Genomic DNA, 13707 nt, shown 5'->3' on the forward strand with positions numbered 1-13707 from the left:
TGCCCTTAACTTGGGTTCTTAGTGTTTTAGTCTTCTGTGTAAAACTCTGTCTTGCTCAGTGCTGGCTAGTTGAGTCCACTGCACTTGAGGCTGTTGGTTGGATGGCCGTAGACATTTGCAGTGGAGTGTGGTGAGGACTTGTGGTCATATATTTGATTTAGCAGTGTAAAGTGTTGTGATCGATTAGCAATGCCTGGCCCATAGAGGAGGATGAGGGGTAGGCTCTATGGGGTGTGGGGCTGGGTGAAAAAAGCTGCTTGGATTTTGATTCTGATTTGTAGGCAATATAGACTAAACGATTTGCTCTCTATGAGAGGATAGACAGGGGGCAGTGGCTTCCTTATTTTCTCATGGAAGATTGGTTAGTTCAATGCCTAACAGCTTTGATATTCTTCTAGAAAGAAGAAGAAAAAGACTCAAGGCTACTCAGAGACAAAGAACAGTGGATTTGTTATTCTATTTGCCTGACCTCATCATCTCCCACAATAAACTCTGCTATGAATGAAGCCTGTTTTTCTGCCCTCCTGCTGTGTCCCCGGGGCTCTGATGTGGGGTCCGGGAGCTTCCAATTTCATGCTCCCTGATCTATGGTTCCTGAGCCGGGAGCAGGTCTGACCATAGGCTCCCACATAGTTTCCATCTATAAAATGGGTCCTATGGGCCTTCTTTGGGTGGCAAGCTGCTTCCCGAAGTTTTCCTGATGATCACGATGGAGTTCATATGCCAAATCATTTTGTTTCTAGAGGTTCAATTTTTTCTGATTTTTTATCTGATTTGGAAAAGGGAGGTCACCTCAACATTGTTTTTTCAGTAGAAACAAGTTTTTTAAATGCATTGTCTCATGTAGTCCACACTGACCTCTACCTTGCTATGCAGTCAGAGATGGTTTTGGTCTTTTGATTGTCCCAAGTGATGGAACTACACTCACGTGTAGGGATCGAACCAGGGCCTCATGCACGCATGCCAGGCAAGTACTTTATCAAGTGGGATATGTTCTTAGCCCAGTAAATTTTTATTTTTATAACAGCAAATAGATAAGATTTATTGGTTGTTTGCTACACATGAAGCACTGTTCTCAATATTTGCTTTTATTACTTCATTTAGTTCTTTTTTGAGTGGCCAGATGATTGTTGTCTATTTTACCTATTAAGACAAGGAAACTTCAAGAACTGCTCTGTGGGTGGACACTTTTGTGGTGCAATATGGGTATAGACACTCAAGTTTATCTACAGGTGTGTGTGTGTGTGTGTGTGGTGTAGTTGTATGTGGTATGTGAGTGTATAGGTATGTGAGTATGGTGCGCATGTATCTGTGTGTGGTGTGTGTGGCATGTGTGTGTAGGTATGTGTGTAGGTGTCTGGCATGTGTGTATGTGTGTGTGTGGTGTATGTTCATGTGTGTGTGTGCATGTAGGAGGGGAGGAAGTGAACTGGACACCCCCAGACCTTGTAGCAAGGGTTACAAACAGACATGAGCTCTAGAGAGCACCTATGCTGGGTAGCAGAATCACGGCCTTCATATGTGGCAAAGTTGTTGATATGGCTGGGATTGAGATAACAGGTCCACTGTCCTCTGTCCTCTGAGTGGCCTTGGTTCAAGAATGTTCAAGTTGAAAGTGAGGGCTGGATTGGAAGCCAGACTGCAAATGCTACCTCTGTAGATCACACACGGGACTTTGTTTTAAAAGAGTGGATAACATTTTCCCTGGTTTTTATTTTTTGGTTTATTACACGTAAGTCCTAATGAGACAGAGGAAGAAGTTGATGCTATCTTACATCAACAAACTTGTACTTGATGCCAGACATGCCTCTTACTTATAAAAGCTCATATAGATGTTAATTTATTCTCCTTTGTGCTACGTATTGCATTTTAACGAGCAGATTTCAGTATCCGCCCTGACTGCCTGCCGTCCTGGGTTGCCATCAGTCCAGGTTGTAGCATCAGCAGATGCTCTCATGTTACACTGTGTTCTTGGGCTTTGTAGCTGCAAAGACATTGAGCCCTTTAATAAATGTTTCATGCGTTAACTCCTGGATCTCTTCTGACACTCCCTGCATATGGGACCTGTAATAACAGTCAATCTATCACGAGGAGGCCAGACAGGAGAATAGCTGTTGATTTCTCAAAATCTTAATGAGAACCACAGGGTTAATTCTGGCTGGATCCAAGCTTGGATTACCAATGCCTTTTGGCGTGTGAAGTTACAATGGTTGGAAGCTGGTGGTGGTTAATAAGCCACTAGTTTATTAAAATAACACTTTTACTGGGGTTCTCTCTTGGTTCCCTTGTCTCACTCCCATTAGAAAACGATTAGCAGGTTTATATAAATAATTGAAAATGGCCAGCAGGTAAGGTCAAACTCTTTGCATGCTTTTTAAAGCTGAATTTAAAGTGTGTGTAGGTAAATGCTTCTCTCCTGTTCTTCCCTACTCTGCTCTGAATTTGTCAGACACCAAGACGAAGCTGCTGTTTGTTATGCAGAGGGTATAGCTGGGAGAGCCACTGATGTCACTGTGGCTGCCGACATCTGTGTAAAATCAAATAAGTGGAGCAGAAAAAGGAGCTCCGACTGCTGCTATGATCCTAGACGTCTGGGAACTGGAGAGTGGGGCTCCAGAGCTGGACTGTTTGCCCCAGGCAAGGTCTGGGAAGGGATTGAATCTTTAGCCAAAAGCATTACAGTTTCTTATAGGATAGACTGGTTCTCCATCCTGTTTTCATCCACGGTGACTTGTACTGACTAAGTGCTCCATATAAATCTTTAAGTTGATTGAACAGTTGGCTGTTATTATCGCTGAAGGATGGGCCTCTTTGTCCACATACACATGGTCTTCATGCATTAAAGACTTGGCCCTCAAGATGGCACCACTCATAGGTGGCAGAACCTTTAAGAAGTGAGGCCTAGTGACTTTAGGCCACTTCTCAACTTTGCACATCAAACAGAGCTCAGCATCGTGAAATGATAACAGAAGTAGCCAGAACTGAGGTCATGAGTGCAAGCTATTGCACTCTCTCATCTCTGTGAATTCGTCTGTTGCAGAGTGGCTTCTAAATACAAAACAGAGAACAACTTCTTCTTCTTCTTCTTCTTCTTCTTCTTCTTCTTCTTCTTCTTCTTCTTCTTCTTCTTCTTCTTCTTCTTCTGTATTTATTTTATTTTTTATTTTTTTAATTTATTTTTTTGTTAAATATTTTTTTTTTACATTTCAGATGTCATCCCCTTTCCCCCTTTCTCCTCCCTAGAAAACCCCTATCCTATGCCCCCTTTTCCTTTTTGCTTTTATACATTTTTAAAAAAATGTTAATCAAAGGCTTTATAAGTTTGGTAATGCTTAATCAGAAGTGTAACCCACTACTCAACCTAGATATATCAACTATCTTTGACTGGTGGAGACACGTGAACATCTGCCTCCATGTCCCCCCCTTCTTTCTCTCTCTTTCTCTCTCTCACCACCTAGCTTCTCCTCTCTTTCTTCTCCTCCTCTCCTTACTCCTCCTCTTCCTCTCCGCACTCTTCCCACCTTAGCTCCTCCTACATATTACCCTTCCTGTTAAAATAAACTTTTCTCTCAAAATACAATTAGAGCATAATTATACCAATTTGATCCTGGGCCAGAAGGCTGAAGATCAGATGCTCCAACATTCTGTAGTATAGGGACTGTCCAGGTGTTCAGTGGTCTCTAGAAATTGGCTAAGTTTTAGAAGCTATGCTTTGTGCTTCCCATAATTTCAGTTAACTCAGTCATTCTGGATTTCTGACAGGGTTGAAAACTTAAAGTCTTATAGCCAATCCTGGCTATTTACTTTGATAGAAAAGATTTGAGTGGATGGTTTTCAGCTGACATTCATTCTAAAGCCAAGGAAAAAGCCAGGTTCAGAACTAAATGTTTTAGTTAGGAGAGTTGACAGAGGTTCTGGTTAGTCAACAAAATGATGGACTGGGTATTAGAGAACAACTTCTAAAAGATCGTGGGGTCCTGATCTTTGTCTCTTTGCTTTCTGGTTTGTGATACAACGGTTTTTTGTTTGTTTGTTTGGCTGGTTGGTTTTTTTGTTTTTTTTTTCACGGCCATGTACTCTTGTTATGCTATGCTGCCTTGCTAAAGTCCAAAATGATAGGGGACGTAGATAATGCACAGGGACCTCTAAAACTGTAAGCCGAAAGAAACCTCTTTTTGGTGTAAGTTCATTGTGTCAGGTGTTTTGTTTTAGTGCTAGCTGCCTAACACAGACACTCTCAGTGATGTCCCTGGAAACCTCCAATCCAGCTTGGTAGTATTTTCATAAGGGTTTTTGACCAGATGCCATGTGATATCAGCAACATATTTTTGTTTATGAAGCTCAGCTTTTCATGTGACTCGGTTGTTGTGCCCTCCCTTCTTTCTCTTACAGAGGTTCGTGTCATGGTCTTAAAGTCTGTGTCTTCCTACAACTCAGGTTTTGAATGCAACAGTATTAAGAGGCAGGGCCTTTTGAAGGAAAGTGGGTCACGAAGATACAACTCATGAGTAGGATTTGTGTGTGTGTGTGTGTGTGTGTGTGTGTGTGTAAATAACGTGCTTTTTGCCACGTCTACCAAGTGAAGAAACAGGCCAACAGTACCACTATGAAGTATAGGGAAGCCTGACTAAATGTCAAACATGTTAGTGCTTTATCTTGTCCTTCAGAGCCAAGACCCAAATCAAAAACAGTTTTGTTCCAGTGTCTGAGGGGACTGTGGCATCTGGAACTATGAGTCTAGTGACTTGGAGAGTACGTGCTGTGAATACACGTGAATGCTCTGTGTTAAATGTGTGCATGTGTGTTTATTACTGTGCACGGGATAAGGATATGGCTGCCCCTATGTTTGTTTGATGGTGTATACCGACACGTCTAGTTGGTTTGCCAGTTAAGTCCTTGGACTTTTAAGACATAGCATCTGGGTGGCGCTGGGGGAGCAGGAAATGAGTAAACATCCCCTGGCACCATGGCAAAGTTGCACCTCCCCACTGATTGATGGTGATGATCTTTCTGCCCTAGGCCCATGAAGAAGTGAAATGCATGGCTGTGGAGTCATCTTCAGTTGACCAATGGCTAGGGATTAGCATGTTCCTTTGAGATAAAGCTATACCTTAAGGTGGACTTCAGGATGCTAACATTCCATTGCATCCCTTTGATGCAGATATTTTGTTTCTCGTGCTGTGACATTTCTCAGTCCTTGGTACCATTCAGAGCTGACTGCATGGCTGTTCAAGGTCTATCTTCTGAACTTTCCACCTGGCCAACTCAGATTTGCCTTTCTTGTTCTGAAGTGTTCTTTGCTATGATCAGAATGTTCCTGTCTCTCCAGTTCACGTGCTGGAAACATTTTCCATGCAACAGGAATGAGAGGCAGCGTCTAGCAGGTGTTGGTCCCGACAACTCAGCCTTCAAGAACATAGGAATGGTGTCCGTGTGGGAGGAGGTTAATTACTGGCCCAGCAATTTGTTCTCAGAGTGAGTGAATTACTGGTATATGTGAAGTCCTAACTTCAACCTCTAGTACCATGAGGAAGAGGAGGAGGAAGAGCAGAGAGGGGGGGAGAGAACGAGGAAGAGGAAAAAAAGAAAAGAAAAAAAAAGAAAAGGAAAGAGTAAAAAACAAAAGTAAGTTCAGCTTTCCCTTGTCTTTCTGCATCCAGTCTGGAATGATGGGGGTACCCGGGTCCCCTTTCCAGATTCTGGCACTATGTTTTTAGACTTCTTAGCTTCCAGAACTGTAACTTTGTAAATAACTTTGTACTCTTCATACATGACCAACCCTAACTGTCTTCTGTTGTATCATCAGAAACATGACTAAAATGTTCCTCCCCATGGTCACAAGCTGCAGGAATAGAAGCCCAAGTCTCCTTGCTATGCAGCCACCTGACTGAGGAATGAGACTCTGCTCTACCTTCCTTTAGACACCCGGAGCTTCAGCACTAAGTCTCATGCCTTGATGACATCTTCTTGTTCTCAATATACTCTTTGTATTGGCTGGGGTGAGGTAAAGGGAGGCAGGATATGATAGGGCCAGTCAAAAGACACTCTGCAGCACTTCATATAAAGCCCTGGAGCAAGATAACTGACCTTAAGTGACAGCATATACATAATGCCACATTTGATTCTAATTGGGTGACCTTTGATTCTAACTGGGTTACAACCATCATTCTAGGAAAGCACCTTGGTTCTCCCCATCGGCCCCGTTTCTGTGATAAAAAAAAAAAAAAAAAAAAAAAAAAAAAAAAAAAAAAAAAAAAAACCTCGACAAAAGCAACTCAGGGGAAAAAGGATTTCTTTGGCTCATAATTCCAGTTATAGTTCATCATTGTGGAGTAGTTAAAGTGGCAGAAATTTGAAGCAGTGTAGAGTGAAAAATTTTAAAGGCCATCTTATGAAATATGTGTGAATTTTTCGCCTTAGACCTTGGGCAGAAAAGCACCTGCCAGCAGGTTTGGGTCCATCTAATTAGTTACAGAGGAGGGGGAGTTACAAGACAAAGGCCTGTTAAGAACATCCCAGAAACTGACTGGCCAAGGGAAGAACTACACCCTGCCCCATGGTACGGCCTACTAGTGTTCAAAAAAAAAGTAAAACAACCAATCCTGTGCACCCGCGCGAAAGTTCGCTTTTTCCCCCACCCCGCCCATATATAAGCGCTATGCCCCTGAGCCACGAGGTCAGTCCCTCTATCCCCTATGTGAGATATGGGGATATGGGCTGGCCCAGAGCTCTGATTTAATAAACCACCTCATGTGCTTTACAGCAAGACGGTCTCTCGTGTGTCCTTTGGGTGCGTGCTATCCTGTGACTTAAGTGGACCCCCTTTCTGGGGAGTCCCGGACCTTTCAGCAGCTAGTCACATCCACAGTCAGTAATGGAGGGTGAATGAATGCATGCATGCCTGTGCTTGGCTTGCTTTCTTTGTTCTTATTCCGTCTAAGATCCTAAACCTAGAGTATGGTGATGCCCATAGTGGACAGATTTCGCTTCCCCCCCCCACATCAAAACATTACTAAGATAATCCCTCCCAGATATTCCCACAGGACAATCCTGAGACATTGCTCCATGGTGATTTTAGATTGTGTAAACTTGACAATTAAGTCTAACTATCAAAGAGTATAAGAGGTTCTATGCATAGTTTTCACTTGGATTTCAGGTGTGGGTTCTGATTTCATTCTCAGAGAAAAATTACCTGTGTCTAAACAAGGAGCATAAGAACTAAAGTAATAGACACAAGACAGAGACTCAAGTGAACATGCATACGGTGACACAGTGTGACACGGTGTGCAGTAGATGTAGGACTCCTGCAAGTGTGGCTATATGGCCAGTGTGTGATGAGGAATCCCATCAAGTTTTATCCTTCTGAGATTTTATTTCTCTCTGAGGCAAACTTGTGATCTTTAGTACAATTCCTATTCATTTGGGTCCCCATTAATAAAAAATAGTTTATGTGTCAAGCTCTGTTCTAAGTGTTGTGTATGGATGGCCATTTAATGCCTACACCAATATTGTAAAATTCACTTATTAGGAGCAGTTTATCCATGAGAAAACAAGACACAGAAAAATACACTCCACCATTTCCCAAGGGGTGCGCCAGCAGCAAGTACCTAAAGATGCAACTGAGCACATCTTTAGAATTAACATTCTCTGTGCGTGTGTGATGGTTAATTTTTTGTGTGTGTCTACTTGGCTGGAACATGAGATGCCTGTTTTATGGCTGTTCTGAAAAGATTAGCATCTCAATTGGTGGACTAAATGGAACATATTGTTCTCTCCAAGGTGGGTGTGCATCCGTCAGTCCACTGAGGATCCAGAGAGAACAAAAATCAGAGAGAGGAAGGCTCTGCCCTCCCATGCATGTTTTTATGTAGACCTCAGATGTACATCGTAATTTTATTTTCAGTGGAAATTCACCCACCCATACCTAAACTTACTTGCCTGAGCTGGCTCTTTACTCTTGGCTTGCCCCTGAGCTAGGACTTCAACCACTGGGTTTCCTTGGCTCTAGGCTTTCAGACTCAGAGAGCACCACATCCTGATCTTGTGTGAGACTTCATCTTGTGGACACCAAAGCCTGGGGTTTGCCAGCCTCTATCATTGAACATGTCAACTGTTCATTAATGTATGTGTCTTTATTCAGAATTGTCTGTATAACAAACACAGTGTACCACACTGAGACAGCACTTAAGTTTTTGTGGCGAAACTGAACATCTTTAGGTGTTTGGCATCAAACCTTTCCAAGAGGCAGAGCAAGGGCAGAGATTAAAAGTATGGATTCTAGAACCAGACTGTATGGCTTCAAATCTTAGCTCACCTCTGACTGGGTTAAGGCTGTTGGTGGAGGTAAGAGAGCTGGGATGTTTACAGTTGCACTGCCACATTATGCAGCATGGGACCCGTGGTGTCATTTTATTTGTGTGTGTGTGTGTGTGTGTGTGTGTGTCTGCGTGGTGGTGCTGGGGCATGGAACTTGGGGCCTCAGATGCTCTAGACAAGTGCCTTTTTACTGAGCTACATCTCTAGCTCCTGTGAGATAATTTTCAAAACATTTCAGTAGCCACACTTTTAGAAGGAAAAGAAACAATTATATTTTACTTAACCTGACTTAATACTATGTCAATGTATAATAAATCAAAAGCCAGGAGTGAGATACTGTTGGGTCTTTTGCTTATTTATCTTGTCCTAACCTAGGCTTCAGGTGTCTTCCTCTCAAATAGGTCTCATTCTGTCATGTGTTCTTGTGTCACGTGCTTCAGAGCCTCAGTGACTGGAGCCCACTGAAGTAGAGGCACGGTTATTCACTATTTTGCTTCTCAAATAGTTCTCAAAGCAATCCCTGCTGTCCTCTGCCTCTGCCACACGTTATGCCACCTCACGATTGTCTTGTCTTCAAGAGATGACGTAGTCTCCTTAGTCACGATCTCTCCCATCTGTTCTCCACACTGAATCCCAAGAATTCCTGTCGAACAAAACACCAACTTGACTGGGTGCCGTGCAGGTACTCTGGAGACTCGCTCATACCACTGTCCTGTCTCTGCTCTACCACTAACCCTTGTCGGGTTTCAGTCCTTGTCCTTCATCCTTGGATGTAACTAATTCATGCATCCTCCCTCTGTATGCTTATCTGGACAGACATTCCCTGGCGTTTTTCAGTCTCTGTCACATGACTCTTAACACATGGTCATACAGCATTATCTACATTTGAAACGTGACATCCATCAAAGGGATCTAATAATCAGCCCATCTCCTGTCCCCAATAGACTAAATTTTAGGGAGGGCCTATATTTGGTGTTGTTTACTGTTTTATTCCCTGCACTGAGCCCAATGCTTGCCTCTTATATGCACTCATGAAATAATTTGGGTTAACGAACTGAAATGAGTAGTTACGTCACTGCCATGTACTACAAAACTTTACCAAAACAGAATCAAGGGTGTTTGAAGATGAAGAGGAAAACACCAAATGCCACAGAGTCGGGGCTTAGGTGAATTTGAATTCATAAAGGATGAGAACAGACAGATCTCCCGGAATAGAATAATGTACCATGTAATAGGATTCTGAAAACTTCACAAACATGGAAATATGAACATTTAGAGCCACAAGACAAAAGCACAAACAGACCGTGGCCTCGGCCCCTAAACACATCAAAAGAGATGGGAAGCAGGGCAGACCATCGTGAGCCGTATTCGACTTTGTGCGCTCCTAAGAAAATTAAGTTTGGACAGGGCGTGAGCAAGAGTTAATGGTGGAAGTGCATGGCCCAGATTTTCTATGCTAGCTTGCTTTAAAGGGTTGTATACTCTTTTTTTCCCCTTAACAGTGGAAATTCTCATCTATCAGTAATGAAATGAAGTTAGCCAATGAGTCAATATACACTTGTCTTTTACCTGCTGTGTGTTGAGAGCGTCATGTTAAACAGGATGGCTGTGCTCTCTGTCTGTGTAGATGAATGGAAGGGTGCCAGGGAGCTCCCATTTCTTTCCCCTCATAGCTCTATGTCACTTGAGTTCAGAAACAAAAGAACAAGGTGAGTATTACAGTACAATGTCAGGACAGGTAAGATAAGTGACCACGAAAGTAGTTTCATGAATCTCTCTAACAATGTAATCTTGACAATCCAGCAAGTCCTTCCCTCTTAAAGAGACAGGTGGTGATGTTGGAAAGAACCGTAGAGTAACCCTGCAGGATCGCTCCCTCCAGCGGTGGTGTGGGACTGAGGAGCACTTCTGTCTAAGAGAACGTGAACGGGGATGAGACTATCCCCTCAGTGCTGACGTGAAGCTATGGGCTTCATAGACTGAGTAAAGAGAACAACGGGAGAAGAGAACAGGCTTGGAAACCGAGCTAGGCAGATGGGTGGCCAGCCTACTTGGGAGGCTGAGGCAGGTGAGTCACTTTGTAGCCCATGCTGTATCAGCTGTCCTCTGACCTCCACATGCACACTGTGACACACACTCCTTCTCCCCAAAATTAAATATAAAAAAAACAATTTTTAAGGCAAAAAGAGAGCTCAGGTGCATAGCAATTACTTACCATGTGCACGGTACTGGGTTTGATCCTCGGTAGTAAACAGAAATGGCAGGGCACTTGGGATGTAGCTCAGTTGGTAACGTGTCATCTGGTATGCATAAGACCTTGGACCCAAACCCAGCACCACGTAAACCACATATGCACCCAAGAGTACAAGGTCAACCTGTACTATACAGCCCTAGACCGATGAGTAAATGAGACTCTGTGTCTCTCTCTTTCTCTCTGTCTCCCTGTCTCTCTGTCTCTCTCTGTCTGTCTCTCTGTGTCTGTCTGTCTGTCTGTCTGTCTGTCTGTCTGTCTGTCTGTCTGTCACACACACACACACACACACACACACACACACACACACACACACACACTACGAATTCTATTCTGGATGACTTAAATTATTCCATTATAATGTCAATCACAAAATGTCATGGACTTTACTCAGCAAAAGTCCAGTTCTGTCTTGTGCTTCTTCATTGTGGGGCACATACTTGAGAGCAATATTCCAAGTAATGAAAGGAACCCTGAGGCTATGTCATCTCAACCGGACCTCCCAATTGCCAGGAAAAGTGCGGTTCCTGGCATTCACTGACTTGGCTGGAAAGTGACATGTATTTCTCCTGTTCACAGTCCACTGCACAGGCCTTATCAAGTGAGTTTGTCTAGCTTTAAGGGAATACAGTCCACTGTGTGCCCAGGAAACAAAGGAGATTGGTCAGTGAGCCTCAAGCACACCCGTCACACAGATAAGTACATTTCCAGCCTCAGGAGATAGCCAAGTAAAAGCACCCCACAAGCAACTGGAAAGAGTCTGAAACAAAGAATCTTAAGCTTGACTCTGCAGCCAGGTCTACTATTGCTGGGATGAAACACCATGACCATGACCAAAGCAACTTGGAGAAGAAAGGGTTTTTTTTTTTTTTTTTTTTTAGCTTGTGTTTCCACATCATAGTTTATCATCAAAGGAAGGAACACAAAGGACATCAAAGGACAGGAACACAAGCGGGGCAGGAACCTGGAAGCTGTAGCTGATGCAGAGGCCATGGAGGGATGCTGTTTACTGGCTTGGTCCTCATGGTTTGCTTAGTCTAGCAAGTCTTTCTTATTGAAGCCAGGACTATCAGTGCAGGGATGATGCCACCCACAATAGGCTGAGACCTCTTTGATTAACTGCTAATTTTAAAAACACCCTACAGGCGTGCTTACAGCCTGACTTAGGCAGGCATCTTCTCAGTTGAGGCGTCTGCCTCTGATGACTCTAGCTTGTGTCAAGTTGACATAAAGCTAGCCAGTACACCTATAAAGTGGGAGTGTTTGGCAGTTGTTATATCTGTCTTCCTCCCTGTTGCATCCCAACTGGTGGGAAGCAGGCAGTCTGTGTCTCCTAACCAGATACAGTCACTGGGTGTGTAAGGGAGGGCATAGGGTGAAGGATGCCCTGGTAACTTGGGAGAGCAGGTGCTGCTGGGATTGTGCCTATCAGTGTCTGGAGAGGAGGGTGTGCTCACTCTGCCCTCTGCACAGACTCATCAAAAGGCAAGGAAAGCTTGTGGGATTGTAGCTGCAAGGCACTGTTGGTTGCAGTGTATGGTGATGGTTGTGGCGAGTGGCTCTTGTAGCACTGGAAATAGTTGTCTGTGGTTAAAAGTTGTTTGAAGTTCAAAATGAATTATAAAATTCTGATGTGTTTCAAAATGAGTCCAGGAACTGGTAAAAGAAGAGCCTTTTCAAGTGGCTATCAAGAGGAGTAGAACGGCTTGTGGGAGTATCACAGGTAAGCTTTTGTCCCCAGAGTGGTAAGACAAACTTTGCTTATTATGAAAAAAAAAATCTTTGATTCCTCAGTCTTTGTCACTATAGAGAGTGATCCTCATTATATAGTCTGATATTGTGTTTGGGTATGTGTGCAGGTTTTGGTCATAATTACGTAACATACAACGTTGAACCATTTCTGTGAAGAGTTATGGGCCCTTCAGTGTGGAACAGTGAGGCTACTCTTTTTTGTTGTTGTTTGTTTTGTTTTTTTGTTTTTTTTTTTTCGAGATAGGGTTTCTCCGTGTAGCCCTGGCTGTCCTGGAACTCACTCTGTAGACCAGGCTGGCATCAAACTGAGAAATCTGCCTGCCTCTGCCTCCCAAGTGCTGGGATTAAAGGCTTGTGCTACCACCGCCCGGCGTAAGGCTACTCTTAATGAATCTTGTGTTACTTTTTTTTTTCCACAGTAAATGTAGTTGCTTAACACAGCATACATTTATCATCTTAGAGTTTCTTTGGGTCAAGAATCAGCTCAGCAAGGTCCCCTGCCCAGAGTCTCATAGGCTGAGCAGCTCATGTCATGGATGGCTGCCATTCATCTGGGACCACCAATCCACTTCCAAGGTCAAGGGGCTTCCTGCCCATTTCTGTTTCTGCAATACTTGTGGCAGCTTGCTTCAAGGCTGGCAGCAGGAGTGCTCATCTCAGGAGGGACCAAGAGAGGCCCGATCTTCTTTAAGGGCTCTCTGGGATCGGCCAGTCTTGCCTAGCTTCATTTTTTATTGGTTATGTCAAAATTGGCTATTTAGGGTCCCATCTGCCAAGTCCACCCATCTTTGCTAAGTATGGTGCTGGATTGACAAGAGTGACATCTGTCATAGCCACACCTGTGCTTTAGGTGCAGGGAGATATGGAGAACTTGCACATCAGGGTAGGAGAATACTGTCCTAGAATTCAAACAATACGTGGATAAGATGCGAATACCAGAATGTTTTCAGCCATTGCAAAAGTGTTTTATTATTATTTTAATCTCCAAACATTTAAAACACCATTCTTATTTTGTGGCTACCAAACTAACCAAACATCCCCAAAGAAGCAAGCGAACATAAAACATCAGACACTCAGCTGCGTACGGCTGTGGGCTGCAGTTTGCTTCCCGCCTTCAGATAACCTGGAGAGAACAAGAGGTTGTTCTTAGCATTGGCGTAAGTAAGCCACAGCAGGAATGGCTTCAGTGTGGTGTGATGCTGGAGCTGAAGGGTGATTTCTGTGGGGCAGACGGCACTGGGTCCTTCTCTCAAACGCCAACTCATTCCTATGACATGACATGATTCATTCTGGACACAATAAGGAGATCACCAGGGGTACCTCCCTCACAAAGACAAGGGAGCTATCCTCATTAAACATATGCTACCCTGTCTTGGTTTGTTGAAACT

Source organism: Arvicanthis niloticus, chromosome 7 (genome assembly GCF_011762505.2).
Source record: "Arvicanthis niloticus isolate mArvNil1 chromosome 7, mArvNil1.pat.X, whole genome shotgun sequence".
Taxonomy (NCBI): Eukaryota; Metazoa; Chordata; class Mammalia; order Rodentia; family Muridae; genus Arvicanthis; species Arvicanthis niloticus.